The following is a 9,282-nucleotide window of genomic DNA, read 5'->3' as shown; positions in this document are numbered from 1 at the left end:
TGTGCAGGGCAGTGTCATTGGAACACGGCCAGGCTCTGCTCTGTGATGGCCAAGGATGGGACAAGGGGCACTGGGGGCAAACTGGAGGAAAGGAGGTGCCACAGAAACAGAAGGGAAAGCTTCCCTGTAAGGGTGCTGGAGCCCTGGAGCAGGCTGTCAGAGAGGTTGTGGAGTCTCCTTCTCTGGAGACATTGCAAACCCACCTGGATGTGTTCCTGTGTGACCTGCCCTGGGTGATCCTGCTCTGGTAAGGGGGTTGGATTTGATCTGTGGAGGTCACTTCCAACCCCTAAGACTCCATGATTCATCAGTTAAGGCTTCTGCCAGAACACAGTTTACATTTACATCTGTCAGTGCGGACAGGAGGACAGCACAGTGCTTCGTGGGATGGGGAAGAACTCTTTGAGGGAGAAAGTTAAGCGTGGTGGATAACTGAGTTCAGGCCCAGCTTAACTTCACTTTTGCAAAACAGAAGTCAATGCAGCCAAGGAATTTCCAAACTTCTCTTTCCTTACAGATTTATTTCAAACATGCACTAGTTGCAAAACCTCAAAGCACTACAATTACTGAAAGCCTTTGGCTCCTATATTGCTATTAGCCAATAAATCAGTATTAAGAAAATGAGATGATGTGTCCATCTGACATGCAAAATTTGGTGATGTCTCCTTGAAGAATTTCTTAGTAGCAATAACTTTGAGTACTTGCTCAGGGATAATTTTCACATTAACAACAACCACCACCATCTATCATGTTCGCAGTGGCTTTGCAGTATAAGAAGTAAAGAACTAAATTACTTTGAACATTTAAGTGTGCCAAAACTGATAAATAACACAATGTTATCAGAGAATGGCTTAGGTTGGAAGGAACCTCAGAGATCATCTCCTCCAACCTCCCTCACCATGGGCAGGGACACCTCTCAACTACACTCAGCGGCTCAAGGTCTCATCCAACCTGGCCTTCAACACCCCCAGGCAGGAGGCAGCCACAGCCTCCCTGGGCAGCCTATGTCAGTCTCGCCACCCTCACACTGAAGAACTTCTTCTCAGCTCCACTCTAACCCTGCTCTGCCTCAGCTTCAAACCATTGCCCCTTGTCCTGTCTCTAGACACCCTCAGGAAAAGTCCTTCTGCAGCCTTCCTGCAGGATCCCTTCAGCCATTAGCAGGCAGCTCTAAGGTCCCCCTGGAGTCTTCTCTTCTCCAGGCTGCACACCCTCAGCTCCCTCGGCCTCTCCTCGTAGCAGAGCTTCTCCAGCACTCGGATCACCTTTGTAGCCTCCTCTGGAATCACTCCAGCAGTTCTGTGTCCTCCTGCTGGGGACAGCAGCACTGGAGGCAGGATTGGAGGTAAGGTCAGAGCAGAGCCAAGGGGCAGAATCCCCTCTCCTGCCCTGCTGCCCACACTCCCCTGGCTGCAGCCCTGCACATGCCTGCTTGCTGGGCTGCATGAGCACCACAAAAGCCTGTTCAAGACACTAAAAGACAGGTGACTGCAATTACTGTGCTGAGTGCAGGAGCATTTGCCTTTTTTCACCACTGAGAGGTTGGTTTCTCCTGTTTTAAGCTCCTCCTTTCCCGTCCATGTCAGTCTGTTAGTAGTGCATGGGCATGGCCTGCTTGGAGAGAAATGAACACAACTGCATTGCTGACTTTCAGGTTTACTTTGACTACTAAAATTGTGGTGGCTTAGCACAATACTGAAATCCATTTGAAATTGAGTTACCCACCCTTGTCTTGTGTTTGTCACTGCAGATTTTTGCCTCTGAAGTCTTGCTTGGGCTTTTGCATAATTTTTTGGCAAAGCAGATGACCTTTGCTTAGTGAGAGTAGTGTCAATTCAGTTTCACACTCTCTGACAGCTGGTACCAACACACTTTGAATCACAGAATGTTAAGGGTTGAAAGGATATCTAGAGGCCATCCAGTCCAACCTCCCTGCCAAGGCAGGATCCCCTAGGGTTGTTTGTACAGGAATGCATCCAGAAGTGTTTGGAAAGTCTCCAGGGAAGGTGATTCCACAACCTCTCTGGGTAGCCTGCTCCAGGACTCTGGCACCCTCACCGTGCAGAAGTGTCTCCTTAAATTGAAGTGGAACCTTCTGTGTTCTAGCTTGTAGCTATTGTTCCTTGCCCTATTACTGGGCACCACCAGAGTCTGGTACCTTCGTCTTGACACCCTCCCCTCAGATGTTGATAGACCTGTATAAGGTCCCCTCAGCCTTCTCTTCTGCAGACTATGGAGCTGTTCTACTTTCTCTATTTGTGGTTGCCTTTGTCAGTTTTCCTAGTGATCACAGTCACAGAAACATTCCGGTTGGAAAGGCCCCTCAAGATCACCGAGTGCAGCCAATATCCCTACAAGGTGCACCCTAAACCGTATCCCCAAGCACCACAGGCAAATGACTTTTAAAGACATCCAGGGTTGCTGACTGCACCACCTTCCTGGGCAGCCCATTCCAATGCCTGACCCCTCTTGCTGGGAAAGATTTTTCCTAATATCCAGCCTAAACCTACCCAGTCACAGCTTGAGCCTGTTCTCTCTTGTTCTAGGACTAATGTATTGTGAGAAGAGACCAGCACCAACCTCTCCACAACCTCCTTTCAGGTAGCTGTAGAGAGCCTGTATTTGCAGCATCAGGCCGAGGATAGTTAGCGCACATCAGTGATGATCTCACATCCCAGCTCTGAACAGCACTCACCATGTTTTCAAGTAAACTGCAGCCTGCGCTGACCATGCTCTTTCCTTTCCTCACGTGATATTGTTTGGCCATCTGTTGCTTTGGATTTGGCTCTTTCCAGCTCTGTCTTTTAACATCCTGAAAAAAGTATTTACAGGAAGCTTCTCCATCAACATGTTTTGCAGAACAGGTTTCACACCATGTTTCAGTCTGTGTTTCCTTCTGACACCACCAACACTGAACACCCTTCCAAATTCAGATTTCAGCTTGCAGTGAATATTTTTTGTTTGGAAATTTTATCTATTGAGTTTTATGCTATTCCTTATGTGCTGCTTGTCTATCTGTGAGTGTCCAGTTCTGGTGCTCCCACCAGAAGAAGGACACAGTGGTGCTGGAGTGAGTCCAGAGGCCACAAAGATGATCCAAGGGCTGGAGCAACTCTACTGTGAGGACAGGCTGAGGGAGCTGAGGGTGTTCAGCCTGGAGAAGACTCCAGGGGGACCTTAGAGCTGCCTGCTAATGGCTGAAGGGTTCCTGCAGGAAGGCTGCAGAGGGACTTTTCCTGAGGGTGTCTAGAGACAGGACAAGGGGCAATGGTTTGAAGCTGAGGAAGAGCAGGGTTAGAGTGGAGCTGAGAAGAAAGTTCTTCAGTGTGAGGGTGGCGAGACTGACATAGGCTGCCCAGGGAGGCTGTGGCTGCCTCCTGCCTGGGGGTGTTGAAGGCCAGGCTGGATGAGACCTTGAGCAGCTGAATCTAGTTCATACGTGTCCCTGGCCATGGTGAGGGAGGTTGGAGATGATCTCTGAGGTTCCTTCCAACCTAAGCCATTCCATGATTCTATGACAGGTCAGAGCAGCTAACCTCCTACTCAGTTAAATTATCCCTTGTTAAGAGCTGTAGCTTTCGGCACACATAGCTGCAGGAACCATGACCTAATGTCTCTCTCTCTCTTCCAACTACACTTGTGAGACAACACCTATCCAAAATATAGAACAGTAATGTTATTTATTTTCCTGACAGTATAGCAGCCTGCAGAGAGGTCTGTCCATTTAAGAGTGTGATCTGCTTCCCTAGCTACTAATTTAGCATGGGGCAAAATGATGGTTTAATTAGAAGCATCACGTTGCCTTTGATAAACAGATGTTCCTTCCATTTAAGTGCTGCCCACGAAGTCAGCACAAACACATTTCTTCCCCTTTGTCACAGCCTGTTAATTTCCAGCCTCTGGCCATCTCATCCAGATATAGTTCCCATAAGCACAACATTCCCAGTTAACAGACATTGTCATAACTGAACATTAGTTCACCCCTGCACGTCTCCACTGTTTCCTTAAAGCACTGCAGCTGAAAAGTTGAGCTTCTCTGTCAAAGCCCTGTGAGTAACAGCCCTATAAAGCCACACCTAGCTGTCAGTGGACCAGGATTTGGGTAAACATGGTCCAACCCAGCACTCCTGTGTGCAGTGATTCGGTAAACAGCAAAGCATTCAGAATTTTAGGGTCCTACCTCCGGAGTGAATAAAGCTCCACCTTGCAATGATTGCTGTAACAGCAAGGTAAACAAAAGCTCCACACGCAACCCAAGGCAGCTGCCTTTGGACCCACTTCAAAATCATTCTGTGCAAGTGCTTGATAGGTTGCTAAGCAAACAGAGGCTTGGCTTTCTTCTGCTTCTCTAGCCTCTAGGTAAATCACCAATGGAGAAAAGCACCCAGCAGTTAATAAGGCTTTTACTGTTCAGAAATTACCTGTGTTAGATACTGTAGCAGATCATACTGCAAATGCATTTCTGATGGCAGCAGCTGATGGAGAATTGATGGAGAATGCTTTGCTTTATTCCTCCAGCTTCTGTTTTACCTTTCATGCGTCTTAGAATCATAAAATGGGTTGGGTTAGAAGGAATCTCCAAAGGTCCTCCAGTCCAACTCCCCTGAAGTCAGAAGGGACATCCTCCACTGGATCAGGTTGCCCAGAGCCTTGTCCAGTCTCACCTTGAATATCTCCAAAGATGGGGCTTCAACTACCCCCCAAGCAGCCTGTTGTAGTGTTCCAGCACTCCCATGGTACACAACTTGTTCCTCATATCCAATCTAAATCCCCTGCTTTCTCATTTCAAACCATTGTCTTCATCCTGTCCCTGCAGGCCTCTATGAATAGGCCCTCTGCATCCTTCTTGTAGTCCCTTCAGGTCCTGGCAGCCTCCAGGTTTGCCTGGAGCCTTCTCTTCTGCAGGCTGCACAACCCCAGATCCCTCAGCCTGTCCTTACGCCACCACTCCCCCGATCATTTTTATGGCTCTCCTTTGGGCTCATCCCATCACAGAGACTGGAATAGACTTCTGTGATCATCAAGTCCAGCCTATGACCTAACATCTTCACATTGACTAGATCACGTCACTAAGGGATGATGACTCCACCACTTCCCTTGGCAGTCCATTTTAGTGTCTTCAAGAGCTACACATGTGTATCAACAAACTTATTCTTAAATGGAAAGAATGGTTAGATGTAAATATGTGTCATCAAACTTACTCTTAAATTGAAGTAATGACTCCTTGTAATACCTGGGGCAAAGGAGGCCCCAGGTATTAAAGTCCTCTCTCGAGTCTGGATGTGTTCTTGTGCAGCCTGAGCTACATTCTATGGTCCTGCTCTGGCAGGAGGGCTGGACTCAATGATCTGTGGAGGTCCCTTCCAGTCCCAAACATCCTCTGATCCTGTGAATTTGGGTCAGTAATGATTTATGGTGCAGCTCCTCCACGTTCACTGTACAGCTCTGGTTTCCCTGTCAAGAGTATCTCAAAGCCTCACTTTTAAAGCAGCACTGATGATTTATGTCAGTTTGACTATAAGGAAGGTTTGTGTGGAAGAAGGCAATCATGAAAAAGAGCTCTTAGTGTTGCTTTTTTAAAATGAGGAAAGAGGGGAGAGAGTTCTTTGTTAATAGACTGCTTCCTACTAAACAGAAGCAGGAGAAGCTGTAGCCAGAAGAAAATGCTATAGCCCATAGCCTGCTGGCAGTTTACCCCAAGTTGGAAGAGCCTAACTTATGCAGATAGGGATTTTGGCCCAGAAGAAGTGGCAAAAAGGTGTTCAGAAGAAGGGCTGAACTCTTTACCCTTGCAGCTGGAACATACTGAAGGAGATCACAGAATCACAGAAAAATTCAGGTTGGATCACTAAGTCCAACCAATATCCCTACTCTACAAGGTGCACCCTAAACCATATCCCCAAGCACTGCACCCAAATGACTTTTAAGCACATCCAGGGTTGGTGACTCCAGCACCTCCCTGGGCAGCCCTTTCCAATGCCTGACCACTTTTGCTGGAAAAAAAAAATCCTACTATCCAGTCTAATCCTCCCCAGTGGCAGCCTGAGGCCATTCCTTCTTGTTCTGTCAGTGTTTCCCAGTGAGAAGAGATCAGATGTTCAGCAAACCCATCAGCCCTGGGCACATTGCAGTAGGGCTCAGCTGAATTTACAGATTTGCAGGTAGCTTGCAGCTGTTGTATGATTCCTGCCTTTTATTTACCACTAGGTCTTGCTTCTGTTTAGCAAGGCAGCCACCTACAAAACGTTCGCATCTGCTCATCTGCCCTGGATTTTAGCTTCACTTGGTGCTTTTGGCCCCTTTAGCAGGAAACTATTGCTCGATAGGAAGGATTCTTTCCCACTTGCTGGAATTCCTTTGCAGTTTTAATGGAAAGAAGCAGAACTTCTTTTTATTTTCGAGGTGGGGGGAGCTGGCATCTCATTTCCATTCCACTCTCATACAGCCACTGCTGTATCTGCAGGGCCTGCAGAATGTAACTGCTGCAGCAAGGCAAACAAAGGCACCATTCAGCATGGGCAGCAGCTTCCCTTCCGCTGCGCACTCTGGCTGCGGCGAGGTTGGCTGGTGCAGGCTATCTGACCCACAAGGGAACAAAACTCCCCAGGGACACCCCTTCAGCAGCCTGGATTAGTCTAGTGGGGTGCAGGCTTTCCTTTAGGCACTGACATGAGTGCTGAGAGCTGGGACTTGCCCTTGTTGCACACAGGGTTTACAGGATCACAGAACCATAGAATCTAGCTCAGGTCACACAGGACCACATCCAGAAAGTGCTGGAAAGGCTCCAGAGATGGAGACTCCACAATCCAGTGCTCTGGGACCCTTACAGTAACAAAGTTCTTCCTCATGTTGAGGTGGAACTTCCTGTGCTGCAGTTTGCATCCATCACACCTTGTACTATCACAGGGTACAACTGAGAAGAATTTGTCCCTTCCTTCTTGACACCCAGCCCTCAGATGTTTATAAGCATTGGTCAGATCCCCTCTAAGTCTTCTCTTCACCAGACCAAACAGCCCCAGGTCCCTCAGCCTCTCCTCCTAAAGCAGTGCTGTGGCTCCTTCAGCATCTTTGTAGTCCTCCCTTGGACTCTCTTCCAGGAGATCCCTGTCCTTCTTGAACTGGGGAGCCCAGAACTGAGTTGTGTTTTTGGGGATAGTGCTTAACCAAACTAGGGCTGGTCAGAGCTCAGGTGGCTGCTTCCAGCTTCCTAACAGCATGCTGGGATGGTGTGTCTTCTGAGGCATGGGTTCCATAACTGGTCACCATACAGACCTAACCATCCACTATCATGAGGATGCTGGAACACTGCAAGAGGTGAAGCTCGACAGGTCTCTGGGCAACCTGCTCTACTGGAGGATGTCCCTGCTGACTGCAGAGGGGGTTGGACTAGGCAACGTTTGGAGGTCTCTTCCACCCTAAAGCATTCTGTGAAATTCAGGCAAAAACACCCAGATGGTTTGCAGGGCAGAAAGAGTAAATTGGCAGATGACATCATGCTGGGAGGGGAGCGTCAGTCTCCTGGAGAGCAGGAAGATGCTGCAGAGGGCCCCAGCCAGACTGGGTCAACGAGCTGAGACCGATGGGATGAAATTCAACAGGACTAAATGCAGGCTCCTACCCTTTGGCCACAATAACCCCATGCAGCCATGCACACTGGGGGTGAGTGGCTGGAGAGCAGCCTGGCAGAGAGGGACCTGGAGGTACTGGGCATGAGCCAGCAGTGTGCCCAGCTGGCACACAAGGCCAATGGCATCCTGGCCTGTAACAAGAACAGTATGGTCAGCAGCACCAGCACTGTCATTCTGCTTTGTACTGGCGCTGGGGAGGCCTCAGCTCAAGCGCTGTGTGCAGCTCTGGGCCCTCGCTGCAGGAGAGAGATTGTGGTGCTGGAGTGGGGCCAGAGGAGAGCAATGAGATGGGGAGGGGCTGGAGGGGAGGCTGATGAGGAGAGACTGAAGGAGCTGGGCTGGAGAAGAAGATATCCCAAGGGGAACCTTAGCACTCTCTACGGCTACCTGAAGGGAAGTTGTAGTCAGATGCAGGTCAGGCTCTGCTCCCAGGCAACTCGTGACAGGACAAGAGGGCATGGCCTGAAGCTGCACCGGGGGAGGGTGAGGATGGATATTAGGAAGCACTTCCTGAAGGAAAGGTGATTAGGCACTGGAATGGACTGCCCAGGGAGATGGTGGAGTCACCATCCCTGGAGGTCTTTAAGAAAAGATTGGATGTGGCACTTGGTGGCTTGGTTTAGCTGATGTGGTGGTGTTAGGTCATAGGCTGGGCTTGATGATCTCAGAGGCCTTGTCCAGCCTCAGTAATTCTGTGATAGGAAATCCATCCACGGAATGGGCTCTACAGGCTGTAGAAAAGGTGAGCAGAGACATGATGTAAAATGTAGGTAGGAGCCTGAGGTGTTGAGCTGAGGGTATCTGCCAATGTGTAAATCCACAGAAAGCTTCCTTAATTGCAGTGCTCACCAAACAATCTCTTACTGCTTGATATCTTTTGGGTTCTTTTTAAGAGTTTCATTAAATACCTTGTAAGAGTTTAAGACCCTTCTAGCAAGGTTATTAACCTTTATCAGCCAAACTCCCGATTATCACCGTATTTCTTCTTCCTCAAGCTGGAATCTGATTTTCAGCAGTGTGTGGGAATCAAGCAGGCCCTGTTCTTAGTTGTCCCAAGCACTTCTAGCAAGAAGCTATTGCCCTATGATGCTATGGCTTATTAAGTCCTAGACTGGGGTTAGTCCTGGTGCTTAGTGCTCCTCAGGAAGTGCTTGGTATGTGGAAGGTGAATGATGGCAGCTCAAGTAAGGGGACAGCAGTAAGGCCTCTCTCTGTGTTTTGTTCAAGGGCAGGTACCCAGTTCCATTTGTGGCCATGTAATTTATCATAACAATTGTGAACTCATCATTCAAAGAAGTGAGTTCTGCCCTCACAGAAACACAGACCTTCACCTTGGGGGAAAACACCTAATGGTCATTTAGTCTGCACCCTTTCAAGCTCTTCCATAATTATACTCACTTCTAAGTTGAATTCTCAAATTACATTCATTTATTATGTTTGGTTTGTATTCAGTTTACTTTTATATTTGCTGAAGCATGCTCTGACACCCTGGTAAGATGTCTGCCTGCTGGGTGCAACTCTAACTCTTCACTCAAGACAAATTAAGTTAGGGACATCCATTCAAACTCCAGAAGACTGAAGATCAGTCTTTTCTAAACCCCCATGAGGAAATTGTGGCCTTGTGTGTAAAAACATGTATGAGAAGTCAGAAACC

This window comes from Pogoniulus pusillus, chromosome 1 (genome assembly GCF_015220805.1).
Source record: "Pogoniulus pusillus isolate bPogPus1 chromosome 1, bPogPus1.pri, whole genome shotgun sequence".
Taxonomy (NCBI): domain Eukaryota; kingdom Metazoa; phylum Chordata; class Aves; order Piciformes; family Lybiidae; genus Pogoniulus; species Pogoniulus pusillus.
This window is presented reverse-complemented; position numbering follows the sequence as displayed.